At 47.1% G+C, this 14220-nt stretch overlaps 1 protein-coding gene across 2 annotated transcripts in view; it reads right to left on the bottom strand.

Annotated features, from left to right (window-relative positions):
- Nucleotides 1-14220, bottom strand: part of SMAP1 (small ArfGAP 1) — a 924147-nt gene that overhangs the window by 95213 nt on the left and 814714 nt on the right. The window lies entirely within an intron of this gene.

Raw genomic sequence — 14220 nt, 5'->3', positions numbered from 1 at the left:
GCTCGACAGTCACACGAAATTAATAAAAAATCCCGAGTGACTAAATGTAGAGTTATAAAGCGAAACATAGTTAGTGGTCCGGGAGATACTGTATGTAATGCAAATGTAAGAGTGTATGTATTGCCAACTATTTAAAGTAAAATGAACATCGCGGCCAAGGTCCCGATGGTATGTTTGAAGAATTGGGTAGAATAGACAGTTCTCAATAGATGGTTCTGTTATCAGGATAAAGTGAAGGAATATATTTTCTTCATGAAATTTCACAGGGTTGGACAAAAAGTATATCTATGTAATCGCGTTTTCCCAAGGGAGATGTTCATTAAGGCCTTTTTCATGTGTCTGAAGGACATATATCCAAAAGACTTCCCTTTTACGTCTAATGGCATCCACATTGAGATTATTAGGTGGATGTACATGTTCCAAGATTAGCCACCTGAGGTCAGAAATAATGTGATGCTTCTCAGTCCAATGGGCCACCAAGGGGGCCCCTTCGCGTTTGTTGAGTATGGCTGACTTATGTTCGCTGAAACGTACACGAAATTCTCTGCTGGTTTCGCCAACATATCCTTTGTCACAAGGACAAAGGATAAGGTAAACAACATGTCGAGTACGGCAATTGGTCATGTCCTTAAATGTAAATGTCCGTTTGTCCCAGATCAATTCGTTGGTAACAATGGCAAACTGGCATGCGTGGCAGCAACCGCATTTGTGAGTACCACTAATAGGTTTAGTGCCAGTGATAGATTTCTGGACAAAGGGATTGGCAATAGGTACTCTGGACTTAACCAAAGAGTGCCTTAAATTTTTGTTGCGTCTAAATGCAAAGATGGGCTTAGGGAGACTCTTTCTAGAATGATCTGTATTTAAAATGTGCCAATCTTTGTTGATGATTTGTCTAATTTTATGGTCAATATTGGAATGGGTGGTAACACAGACCAATTTCTCATCAGCTTTAATTTCTTTGGGTTGCAGTAGCGTTGTTCTGTCATAATATTTTGCTCTTTTGTAGGCATCTTTAATCAGTTTAGGGGGATACCCTCTATTGGCAAATTTTTGTTTGAGTTCTTCTGCATGTGTATCGTAATTTGATATAGTGGTACAGTTCCTACGCAACCGTAAAAATTGGCTAAAAGGGATGTTGTCCTTTTGGCTTCGAGGATGGAAGCTGGAGTAGGGTATTTTTGGCTGTGGGCTTGGTGGTGTACAGGCTGACCTCAATTTTTTCATCAACAATTTGTATCCAGATATCTAGAAATTCAATTTTGAACTTACTTATATTGGGACTAAATTTGAGGTGGACATCACAGAGGTTGATCCACGCCATAAATATATGAAGTTGTTCTTCCGGGCCTCTCCAAATAAAAAAGATGTCGTCAATAAATCGATACCAGCTTTTGATGTTTTCACTGAATGGAGCTATTTCATTAAAAATAAACTTATTTTCGAATTCTCCCATGTAGATGTTGGCTACATTTGGTGCACATGCTGCGCCCATACTAACTCCAAGTATCTGTTTAAAGATTTGTCCATTAAATTCAAAGTAATTTTCTTTTAGTACAATTGCTAGACATTCCAGCAGGAATAGCCGGTCAACAGCGTTATTACTATTCTCGAGGGTATGTTTAACTGCTTCCAATGCCCCTAGTTGTGGGATGTTGGTATACAAAGCTTCGATGTCCATGGACACTAAGAAGTCTGTATAGGTGTTAAACTGGATGCCTTCAATTTCACTAATGAGGTGTCCCGTGTCTTTTATGTATCCTCGGAGGTTAGATGCCAACGGTTGAAGAAAAATATCCACATATTTGGACAGGGGCTCAGTTAGTGACCCAACAGTGGAGACTATGGGTCTAAACGGAGGACAGGAAAGGTTCTTGTGTATTTTGGGTACTCCATATAGAATGGGTATTCGATGGAATTCTAAATTAAGGTAGTTAAATTCTTGTGTACACAATGAACCTCTATCAAGTGCTCTTTGGGTGATCTCCAGAATGTCAGCTTTAATTCGTTGTTCTGGATATGTCCTGGATCTAGCATAGTGTTCGGGGATGTTAGCAGATGAAGACAGAGAGAGGCTCCGGCATCCTCGGTGAAGGCAGCGACCGAGGGGCGACTGTGGGCGGGCCCGGCCCAGAGTTGATAGCTCTCGATGGCAGCCCTGATGACTGGGGATTGGGGCGCAGGAGAGGAGCCCGGGCAATGCACCCAAACCTTGAGCTGATCAGGTGAGGCGGAGTGGGTGCTGCCAAACCATCGGTGTGCTTCATAAGAATCACACCCCTACCACACGGTGAGTTTGGGTTGGAACACCACCACAGAGCACCTGCCACCAGTCGATGGAAGGAGTATAGGTGCACAGGGTAGGCCTGCGCCACCATGGGCAAGACCAGTGGTCGTGTTGTAGGGATTCTGCGTATGCACAGAACTATGCGCAGGAAACCAGAACCTTAGAGAATTGTGGTGTACCAGAAACTCCCCTCAGAACTAAGAACCCCTTATCCGACTAGCTTAGTGTCACATTCGTTATCCGAGATTTAGCTCGGCGGTCCCAATGTATAGACAACCCAGAACAAGCGACTTAGTTATTCTCAGGAATGGTGGGAACCCGAAATACCCGTTTGCACATATATATTAGTCCACAACAGAATAACTAAGACACAGTAAAGTTTAAAGAATTTATTCATAAACCTCGAGTCCTGTTATACAATACTTTGGCTAACATAAGTAGACAAATGGTTAAGATCATTACCATTAACATTGTTACAATACCATAGAATATAAAAGGAGCGATCATATTATAATGACAGTGGAAAATAACCACCCTCCTTTCTCTAGTTACTAATAAAATATTATTAGACTATTAGAAGGTCTCATAGGCTTGCATAGGGGACCCCATACCGTATAGATCAGCTCAGGTGTATCACATCACAGGATCAGCTCAGTGTTCTCTGCAACAGCTCTTCTATCGAATGCCCTAACAATATGCTGCGCTGTGTTATTAAAGCCCTCGACTTTCTGGTATTTGCAGCTGCGTGCATGTTGTGACTAAACAGTGGTACGATCACCCTGAACATAATCAGCCGGCACCGTCTAGTGTCCTAGAACAGTTCTTTACTCGATGTACAGACCAAGGGCACTAGCAACTGTTAAGGATGTATAAATAACATTCACTTGAGACAAGAGCGAGTCTGCATTTCTCAAAGTAATAACATGTAACAACAGTGTCGGGTGCAAAGGCAGCGAAAGCAACAAGATGGTCCTCCAACAGCTAACGTGATTAAGCTAACTTAGCACTGTAAATAGGGAGTGGCCTAAAACCACGTGACAGTCGCCAGGCTGGAGTCCCCCAGGAGCAGGAGGACGATGCTACGGACCAGCCGCGGACTGTACAGGAGATCCTGGTGCAGCAACAACTTCAAGAAATCCTGAAGGCCATTGCGGACGCGAAGGCGACCCTCCACCAGGACATCAGTACTGTTGCCGTTCGACTTGGGCTGCTAAGGGATGAACACAAAAGCTCTCAGAGAGGGTCAAGAAAAATGAAGTCAGTCTTGCAGAGCTAACACCGGCGCAGAAGGACATGACATAGCAGATGAGGGCCCTAACAGACCGGGTGAATGTTCTGGAGCAAAGGGCCGAAGACGCAGAGGGACGCAATTGGAGAAACAACTTCCGGGTATTGGGGCTCCCGGAGGGAACAGAGGGGGCGATATGGTGTCCTTCCTGGAGACATGGTTCAGGAGCACTGTGGCCCGGAGGGTCTCACTGCCTTCTACACCCTTGAAAGAGCTCACAGGGTACCAGCCAAGCCGTTGGCCCCGGGGAGGCCTCCGAGACCTGTGGTGGCCAGCCTGCTCCATTTTCGTGACAGGGACTGGCTTCTGCACAAAGCAAGAACCGATGGCCCCTTCACTGTGGATAACGCTAGGGTCACGCTGTTCCCGGACTATACTTTGGAAGTGCAGAGGAAGTGGACCTCCTACGTGGCAGTCAAGAAAGCTGTGCGGAATGAGGGCCTCCAGTACTCCCTGATGTTCCCGGCCCGCTTGCGCATTATTCTAGATGGGAACACACACTATGTTGACTCTCCTAAAGACGCACGGGACTGGCTGGAGACGTACAGAAAAGACACCGCGGGGAGAGACCTCCGGGGAAGAACAGGAACGAGCCAAAAATCAGACATTACGCCCGAGCCGTCTTCTCCGTAACAGAATCCAGAAGAAACTCACGCTCTCTCAGACGGCTCGGGAGCGGGCGGAGGCTCTGCAGGCTGTGCTGGCACTGGCGCAGAATTGGAATGCGGTGTCGGAGGAAGAAGTTGGCTCTACCAGAGACCCAGTGGGTAATGACTCGGACACGTCACATGGTAGTGGCGGACAGATGCCAGAGGTGACACCGCAGACGGCGGATGGCATTATCTGAATGAGGGTGGTAAGCTAAAGTGCGCAGAGTAACTAGAAGAACATTTACGCTTCTAAGACCTGGCGGATGCCCCGGACTGTCCTGTGTATCATGGGGCTGATGGGCATTGATTAGTGAAGTCCCGAGGCAGCTGCGGTCCCTAGAACCTCTGTAGTTGACAGAGGACTCAGTGTGCCTTTTTTCTCTATCATTGTTTGGATGGGTACTAGTTTACCAGTAGCTGTCCTGGGGGAGTTGGGGATGTTTGTTAGTTTCAGGGTTAGTTAGGGCCAGGCATGTCACTAGAGCAGTTTTCATTGTAGATTTACCAACACTGTTGGGATGGGTGCCACCAATGACTTGAAGTGTGTATCATGGAATGTACGGGGCATGCAATCTGGCGGGGCCAGGTGTTCTATACCGCCTATTCCGCATTTGCACGGGGAACGCTGATTTGGGTGCGATCGGGGTGCCTTTTCAGTGCAGGGAAAGACTTATAGACCCAGAGGCTAGATATGTAGTGGTACTTGGGAAACTGGATGGCCATGACACCCTTGGGGAGCATATATGCTCCCAACACGGAACAACCGGCCTTTTTTTTGCAGATGTCAGGGAAACTAGCACCCTAAATCACTGGGTCAGCATTATTTGGCGGGGACTTTAACTGTATAGCAGATGTGATTTTGGACCGCTCGCACCCCCCCTTCCGAATGTGCCAATTCATAAGATTGCGGAGGCGAGGTGGAATTGTCAGGACTGCTGGGGACTAGTGGACACTTGGAGGTCTCAACATCCGGGGGAGCGCGACTACTCTTTTTTCCGCATTGCATGTCCTCCATGTGCGCTTAGATGCATTTTTATGCACTCCGGATGTGCATGCAGGAGCGCAGGGTAGCGAGTAACTTGCTAGGACATTGTCAGATCACAACCCCATTTTACTCCAGATGCAATGGTCGAGGATGCGAGCCAGGATACCAACTTGGCGATTGTGCTGTAGAGGACCAAGTGTTTCGCAACACGGTGGGCACTTCCATAACTCAATACTTTAGGGACAATGAGGGCACAGCCTCAACATCTTTAGTGGAATGGGACGCCTTTAAAACGGTGATTCGGGGTTGTAGTATTGCTGAGATGGTGGGCGTACGCAGGGTGCTGATTGCGAAAATCGGAGACGCGGAACAACACATTCGGGAATTGGAGAGAGACCGCCCTGGGAGGCCAGATAAACAGGGGGCGCTAGAAGAGGCAAGGGAGGCGGTAGCGGTGCAAGGGAGGCGGTAGCGGTATAAGTGGAGCGGTTGCGATGTTTCGATCACAAAGCTTATATCATACGCACCCATGCAGAGGGAGACAAATCCGGTGCTCTCCTGGCCTGGCTAGCTAACCCGCCATGCAGAGGCTCGATGATTCTGGAGCTCCGGGACCCCCATGCGGGCGCTTGCTATACACAAGAGGGTATAAATGAGTTGTTTTACGACTATTACATGGACTTGTACGACCCAGATAGAGGGTGACTTGAATGGGTTTACACGTGAGCTCTAACTCCCACGGTTGGATGATGGCCAGGCGGAGTTGTTAGGTAGAGATATTGAGATTGGGGAAGTGAGGGCGGCTATTAAGCATATGGCATGGAATAAACCACCGGGGACGGACGGCCTCCAGATAGACTTCTATCTAACTTACACTGAGCAGATAGCACCACGATTGGTGGCGCTCTGTAACGATGCGAATCATTTGGGCCAGCTTCCAGTATCAACGAGGGAAGCAGTTATCATCCTTCTCCTTAAACCTGGTAAGCCAACATGGGACCGATCTGCATACCGTCCGCTATCCATGCTTAATACAGATTACAAAATACTGAGTCGCATATTGGTCACTCGACTACTACCTTTTATGTCGACCGTAATTCATCAGGATCAGGCTGGATTTATTCCCGCTCGGAATACGGCCTTAAACATTCGGCATTTGACGCAGATTCTGGAAGCAGACTCCTACCCGAAAAACCCAGCCACAGTGCTTGCTATTGATATAGAAAAATTCTTTGACAGCCTGGCATGGCCCGATCTGTTCTACACCATGTTTAAATTTGGACTGGGGGACACATTTATCGAGTGGACGGCTTTGCTATACAATTGCTCCACGGCATGTGTTAGGATGGGTAGGTTGATATCTGATGCTTGTGCTGTAGGCCGGGGTACGAGGCAGGGATGCCTGCTGTCCCCACTCCTATTCGTGCTGGGCATGGAACCACTGGCAGCTAAGACCAGGATGGGGCGATACTACCAAGGCCTGCAGGTGCATGGGCAGATGCATCACAAAGCCCTGTATGCCGACAACCTGCTAATGTTCTTGGTATTCACGGGGCAGGCGCTTCTAGGGGCGAAGGCTTTATTACACGAACTGGGGGTGGTGTCTGGACTTAAAGTAAATTGAGCGAAGTCGGGGTTGTTCCCAACTGTCGGAGGCATAGACGGACCACAGGACATAGCAGGAGTGCAGTGGGAATACAGGTGCCTCCCGTACTTAAGGGTTAAGGTCTACCATACACAAGCGGATATGTTAGAGGGCAATATTGGCAGGGCAGTGAGAGGTCTGGCGAGTAGTTTTGAATCCTGGGGGACACTCCCATTGTCAGTGGCGGGGCGAGTGGCCTTAGTTAAAATGGTGGCCCTCCAAGGCTACTATATTATTTTGGGACCCTGCCAATTTGGATCCCGGCACAGGTTTTTAAACAGCTTACGACTATGGTCACCGGCTTCCTGTGGGGTAGTGGTCGACGGAGGGCGGCTTTGAATGTATTAATGCGACCAAGGTCAGAGGGGGGATGGGCAGTTCCTGATTTTTAAACCGATTACATTGCTGCTCAGCTGCAATGGCTTACGCAGAAAGTAGCAGCACGGCTGCGTGGCCCAGAGAAGAGAGGAGGCCCCAGCATTGGGATTACTTTCTCAAATCGTGCTGGACCTTCCTGTCCGTGTTGGTGCCCTCCCAGAGGACCTTCAAACTGCGAGGCAGTGCTGGAGACGGTGCCTAAAACAAGCAGGCAGCGCGGTGCCATATGCCCCTAAAATACCACTATCCATACGTGAGGCACTGCCCCATGGAGGCTCCTGGCGGGATTTGGTAGACTGGGGTGAGAAAGGGTTGACTACTATTGGGGATCTGTACGTAGATGGTAACCTGCTACCTTTTCACGACTTGCAGGAGCGTTTTGACTTACGATGGGGGGGATTTATTGCTACACGGGGCGCTGACCGCAGCCATCCGCGAGCACTGGAAGGGGGGCCTCACTGAACCAAGCACCTCATTGGGCTGTCTATATATAGTCATTGCTGCGGGAAAGTTTAAAGCAAGTCACGTGCCTGTACAGGCGTATGACGCAAGAGAAGCTAGTACCCCTAAATGACCTTAAGCGCAAGTGGGAGGCTGATGTGGGGAAAGAGATACCAGACAAGGCCCGGGCCGAGGTACTGGAAAGAGCGTGGAAGAGCACCAGGAACGCCAGTTTTGAACTGGTGCACTTTTACATCTTGCACAGAGCCTTTCTCACTCCAGCGAAGCCTACTTTGACACTGATTCCGATGAGTGTTCGCGCTGCCAGGGGGAGGGAGTGGACTTTCCTCACATGTTCTGGGGGTGCCCACAACTAGATGCTTATTGGACCGAGGTAGTGGCCTTGTTGAACGCTGTAACGGACAGAGAACTGGAGCTGGCAATGGGACCATGTTTGCTGCATTGGTTTCCACATACGGCTAAAAACAAGATCACTAGTAAATTTTTAGATATGGGCCTTTTGTTGGCCAAAAGGGAAATCACAATGCATTGGAAAGCACAAAGGGGCCCCAACGTAGCTAGGTGGAAGAAGGACTTCATCAAATGGGCGGAATGTGATGGGATAGTCCGATTGCGACTGGCAAAGAGAACGAGTAGCGAGAAGGCATTAGAAGCGGCCAAAGCATGGGAAAGGTTGGTGGGATTATTAAAGGACCCAGACACTGATAGCGATGAAGAAAGTGAGATTGCCGTTCCGGCGATAGGAAATTGAAATGCTAGCACCCCAGTACTGTCACCTCTAACGCCAACATGATACACGAGCACACAGTAGAGGCGCACAACTGACTTCACTATTAGCCTTGGTATATTGGCGAAAACTATGCATAACAGATTAATATAGAGGGTATTTAACAGAGCTGGAAGTGACATGCCTGGGGGGGGGGGGGGGGGGGGGGGGGGGAGGGGTGAGGGAGGCTCGGGAGTAGTATGATGTGCAGTCATAATGCAACCATCGTCCAGGGATGGTACTAGTTAGTGAGGACTGTTTCTTTTTATTTCCACTTATTTCCCCATTGGGTCTCAGTCACTGCAAGGGCGGAATACCGATATGTAATGTAGACCTCAATCTGTACGACTTTGCACTATAAGCTTGTAATGGTTACTGGGTTGGGAATATTAAGAAACTGATTTTGACACACTGCAAACTTGTGTTGACAAGGAAAACTCAATAAAGTTTGTTTACAAACAAAATTAAATAATGAAGAGCCTTATGCGTCATGCAGACTGCCTTCAACTAAAGACTTGCTTCAAATGGGAGCCATTTGAGTTGTTTTAGATCTGGTGTAATATGGTCACGATTACTGGATCCCGTGATGAGCCACGCAGCTAAATTCAGAGTGGCCTTTAATGGAGCCAGCCTAGCTTTGAGTAATCCTGCAAGATTGGCACTTGTGTGATCTAATTCAGAGATGACTAGGGATTGGACTGCTAACTGAAAGTCATCCGGGGCGAAAAAGGGTTTGATTTCCCTTAGTGTGTTCACTTGCCAATTGGCTCCTCTGGTGGTTGCACTGAAGTAATCTTGCATATTCGGGTATTTGTCCAATGTTATGCCTAATGATTTAGTGGATTCATCAACATTTAGGGTGCAGTACAGCGCTGTAAATTGTTTGAGCCATTCGTCTATGGGGGCAGAGTGATTGTGGGGGCGATCAGGAGAAATTCTGCCTTGAGTGAGCTTAGCATAAGGTGATTGTGGGTTAACCATTGTTGGGCAAAGTTAAGAGTTTTGATATGAGGTGAGGAAATTCTCAAGTATAATTGTGTATCATCAGCGTACATGAGGTAATGTATGTTTTAGTGTTCGAGAATATCAGTAAGGGGTTCCATGAACAAGTTGAATAGCGTGGGTTAGAGTGTGGATTCGTGAGGTACTCCAATCGAGACTGGAGCAATATCTGAAAAGGTTTGATTGACTTTGATTAATTAAGATCCATTATGAAGGAATGAGGAAAACCAGCTCAAGACGAGACCAGATAACCCCGTCCTTTTCTCCAGAAGGTCAATCATGTTGTCATGTTTGAAAATATCAAATACAGAAAAGAGATGAGAAAGAAGAAGCAAGCAAGGTTTGTGCTGATCAAGTTGTTTCAGGGCATCATCTTCAAAGTGTGTTAGAGCCAATTAAGTGCTACGACCTATTCTGAAGCCAGATTGGGAGTGGTCAAGGAGAGGAAACTGCTTGATGTGGTTGCAGAGTTGTAGATATACGCATTTCTCTTGTAGTTTTACTTGTGTCATGGTGTTAGTAATTGAACTGAAGTTATTGAGGTCAGACTAGTCTGCATTTGTGATTGGGGTAACCTGGCCTATCTTTAGGCAATCAGGATTCATGCCCTGGGTGAGAGAGGCACTGACAATCTTAGATCAAAGTGGGAGCATGTACGATCTAAGCTCTTTAATGAGTTTGGTGGGTGTAAAATCCTTGAAGTGGTTTGAGGGTTTTATTGATATTATTGTTTTAAGCATCTCAGCTCCATCTAAAAGTTTAAAAGTATTTCATGTAGCATTATTTTTTGTAGTAAAATCACTATGAGGGAACCTCATCAGTGGAAGCATTGGGAGGAGACTGGGCTGGGCCTGACTTAGTGGATGCTGAGAGGCGAGTAGTAGTTCTGATTCAATCTTCCTCGTCATTTCGATTGAATGAGCGGAGAAATCATCACTGCTTGGGAGTGACCCATAATCTGCAAAGCGGTGGTTAAATCTGCAGCTTGCTTGTTGTTTGATGATTTTGAATAGTTTTTGGGGTCTGCTTTTGGCATTGCCCAGTTGTATCCTAAAGTATTCTGATTTGGAGCTACAGATGAGTTTGTTAAAGGAGCTTCTTGTTGTCCTCAACTGCTCAAAGTGTGTTATGGAAGAAGAGATTCTCCATGATCTCTTGGCAAGCCTTAATTTACGCCTTACCTCATTAAGGAGGCCATTGAACCAAAGTTTGGAGTTTCTGCTGAGTATTCTTTTAAGCTGCTTCGGAGCAGTATCAAATATGTCTGACATGGATTGGATGTAAAGTTTGTTAAGGTCATTAACATTCGTCATGTTTGAGGGCAGATAAAGGAGGTTGTTGTTAGTGGAAGTTAAATCAGTTATGTTGATATTTCTCAAGTCTCTAGACCATTGTTTGGTTTGATGAGGTTGGCCTTGTCTAATCAGCACATTTTCCAAGATACAGAAGATTAGGTAGTGATCTGATCTATCACAGGGTGATATGGATTCCAGTTGTATGATATTATCCTTGCCAATGATTAGATCGAGGGTCAAATCTCTATTGTGGGTTGGGCCATTACAGAACTGGGTAAGGTTGAGGTCCGAAAGGAAGGCCTTGAAGGAGTTCAGTATGGGGTCATTTAGGTCGATCTAGTTGGTGGGGATCCCCAAGGAATATTTGATTGAGGTGCTGGTCCGTGTTAGAGAAGATGGTCTTCATTATTTGTTCAATGAAGGGGAAGTTATTTCCCAGGGATGGTAAATCGTACGGAGTTTACACAACATCTTGTTATTACTCCATATTTCGATGCCTAGGTATTCACAGGAGGACATCGGAACAGTTTGTGCATGTTTCAGGGTGAGCATGGAGTGATAGATGCGTGCTATGACGCCTCCAACTAGATAGATGATTAGTAACTCTCTGTGGTCAGAAGTAGGGATTGAGAAGGGGTTGTGATTCCCAGTGCAAGATGAGGTGGTTCTTCATAGTCGATAACTCAAGCGAGGAGTGTCTATCCCTTGTGGGAGGATTAAGTTGTTTAGTATCTGTGTTTTTGTTAGTCCCAGAGGTCTTCCAAAGCTTCTCAAGCTTCAAGGTGATGTGGATAAGGTTCTATATGTCGCTTTCAACTAGTCCAAGTTCATGTTTAAGATCCGCGAGCGTGTCCTTCAAGGATGGAGGGTCTACACTACAGAGGATAGTGTAGGATCGTCTAGGGGTAGCCAGCGTGCGCTGCCTTTCAAAGGTAGGGGGGTCAACAGAACATGGGTGGGGAAGGAAGTGGTCAGGTAGGTGATTGGAAGATGAGTGCTGGAAGATGGTATACTAGAGGTGATATTTGGAAGAGGGGTAGGAAGAAGACTCAAATGAGTGCCAACAACGGACCTATAGTTTTGTTGGTCAGTTACTGCGGGCGGGTTGGGGGTTGAAGTGGTCGAGTGGGGTGCCAATTGGATCACAAATGGTTTAAGAGATAAAAAAGCATTTGCTTGAAGGAGGGTAATCAGTATTCCTGCCATTAGCCAGGTTACTGTTAGCAGGGTTAAAGGTGAACTGGGCAAAGCCTTGTTTATTCCCAACGAAAGACAGCAGAAAAGGCCCATGAGAAACTGAGGAAGTGAGATGAGAAGACAGATGCTTCACATATCTGGGCAACCAAATATATCACGCCCAGGGGGACCTACTGGAGGGCAACATAGGGAGAGCCATTACAGGAACAAAAAACAATTTTGACTTTTGGAGCAGCTCTCGGTGGTTTGCCGAGTAGCCTTACTTAAAATGGTGACCCTACCGAGATTATTATATTACTTTGGAACCTTGCCGATCTGGATACCGCCACGCTACTTCACCCAACTCAGGTCAATGATCACTGGGTTTCTATGGGGAACTGGTAGGCGGAGGGTGACGCTTAACGTTCTCATGCAGCCGAGAGCAGAAGGAGGATAAGCAGTGCCTGACTTTGAGGCTTACTACTTGTCGGCGCAGTTACAATGGCTCACAAATGGGTGGCGGGTCGCCTCAGGGGATCGGAGGTAATGGAAGAAGACTTGCTGACCCTGAGGCTACTATCCCAACTTACTCTGAGGCTTCCGATCCGGGCCCTTCCCATGAAGCTAACTACAGTAAGGCGCTGCTGGAACAGATATCTGCGGCGGGGCAAAATTAGGAGCCCTAGTGTTCCAGAAAGCCCATTACTTATGTGCGAGGCCTTACCGCATGGGGGTAGTTGACAGAGATTGATGGTTTGGGCGGAACAAGGGTTGGCTACAATGGGGGACTTATATGAAGAGGGCGCCATGATCCCATTCATCGACCTGCAGGACTGTTATGACTTACCCAGGGGGGACTTCTTGTTGCACTCTGCCCTAACTGCGGCCATACGATAACACTGGGAAGGGGGACTCACTGAACCACCGTCATTGGGGTGCCAATATGTGGTGATGGCGGCAGGTACAGTTAAGGCGGTCACCTGTTTGTACAGGCGCATAATGAGGGAAGCATTACCCCCTTATCGGAGTTGCGCCTAAAGTGGGAGGTAGACCTGGGAGACGATATCCCTGAGAAAACCTGGGGAGAGCTGGTGGAGAGGGTCTGGAAGAGCACCAGAAATGCCAGATTCCAATTGGTACACTTTTACATATTACATAGAGCATACCTTACTCCCGAGAAAATTAATAAGTACTTCGCGACCCAATCTGCGGCATGTCTGCGGTGTAATCTAGAAAATGCGGACTTCAGGCACATGTTCTGGGACTGCACACATACCTGGGAAATTTCTGGGAGGAGGTGGTTATGGTATTGGCCGACATCACTGACAGGGAAGCTGAGGCATCTTTCAAGCACTGCTTGCTGCACTGGTTCCCGCACACATCCAAAAATAAAGTCACAGGCAAATTCTTAGACATGGGCTTACTCCTAGCCAAGAGGGACACAACCATGCAGTGGAAAGCAAAACAGGGTCCAAGCACAGTCAGATGGAAGAAGGAACTCATTAAGTGGGCAGAGTGTGAGGATGCAAATAGCACAATGAACGGGGAGCGAGAGGGCATTAGATGCAACAAGAGCGTGGGAAACTTTAGTTGTGTTACTTAAGATCTCAGATGTTGATGGGGAGGAGGAACCAATAGAGGAACACCCGGCAGGAGTAGGCTAGGATACAAACACTCGGGTAAAATGTCATGGCCCCATGGAGATGGAGAACAGACGCAGCACGACGACGCCCTTACTGTTCGAGGGATCCTGAAGAGCTGACTCAGTCCCAATGAGCAACCTAAGCTGGAGTCGAAGGGTATTGCAAGCTAAGGATTTGAATGCAAGTGACACGCCTGGGGGGAGGGGAGAGTGGATGGGTGTTTGGGGGGGGGGGAGGGTGTTTAAAATCAAGAATGAGGACACATACAGTAGCTTCAGAATCGAACACTAATTGACTTATGGACATTGGGGTGCTAAGAGAGGGGTGGGAAATTACGAGAAATGTAGTGACCACTATTCCTTTTCCCTACTACTGCACCATCTGTGTAACTAACTGGTCAATTACGATCCTGATAAAAGAAGTTTAAGTCGTAATGATGATGTATGGAATTTGATGTAAAACCCAATAAAGTTTTTTTGTTTTTTTTAAATAAAAAAAGATTAGCCAGGTTACTGTTGTTGATCATTTTTGAGCGGTGAGCATTATTTCCCACTCTATTTTGAGCTGAGGGAGATAAGTGGATTCTTAGGGAAGGGTAGAAGTCATAATTTGGCATAAATGGTCTAGGTCCAGCAGCAATGGT

Source organism: Triturus cristatus, chromosome 6 (assembly GCF_964204655.1).
Source record: "Triturus cristatus chromosome 6, aTriCri1.1, whole genome shotgun sequence".
Taxonomy (NCBI): domain Eukaryota; kingdom Metazoa; phylum Chordata; class Amphibia; order Caudata; family Salamandridae; genus Triturus; species Triturus cristatus.
Note: the sequence above shows the minus strand (reverse complement) of the source record. Positions and strands in the feature narration are given on the sequence as shown.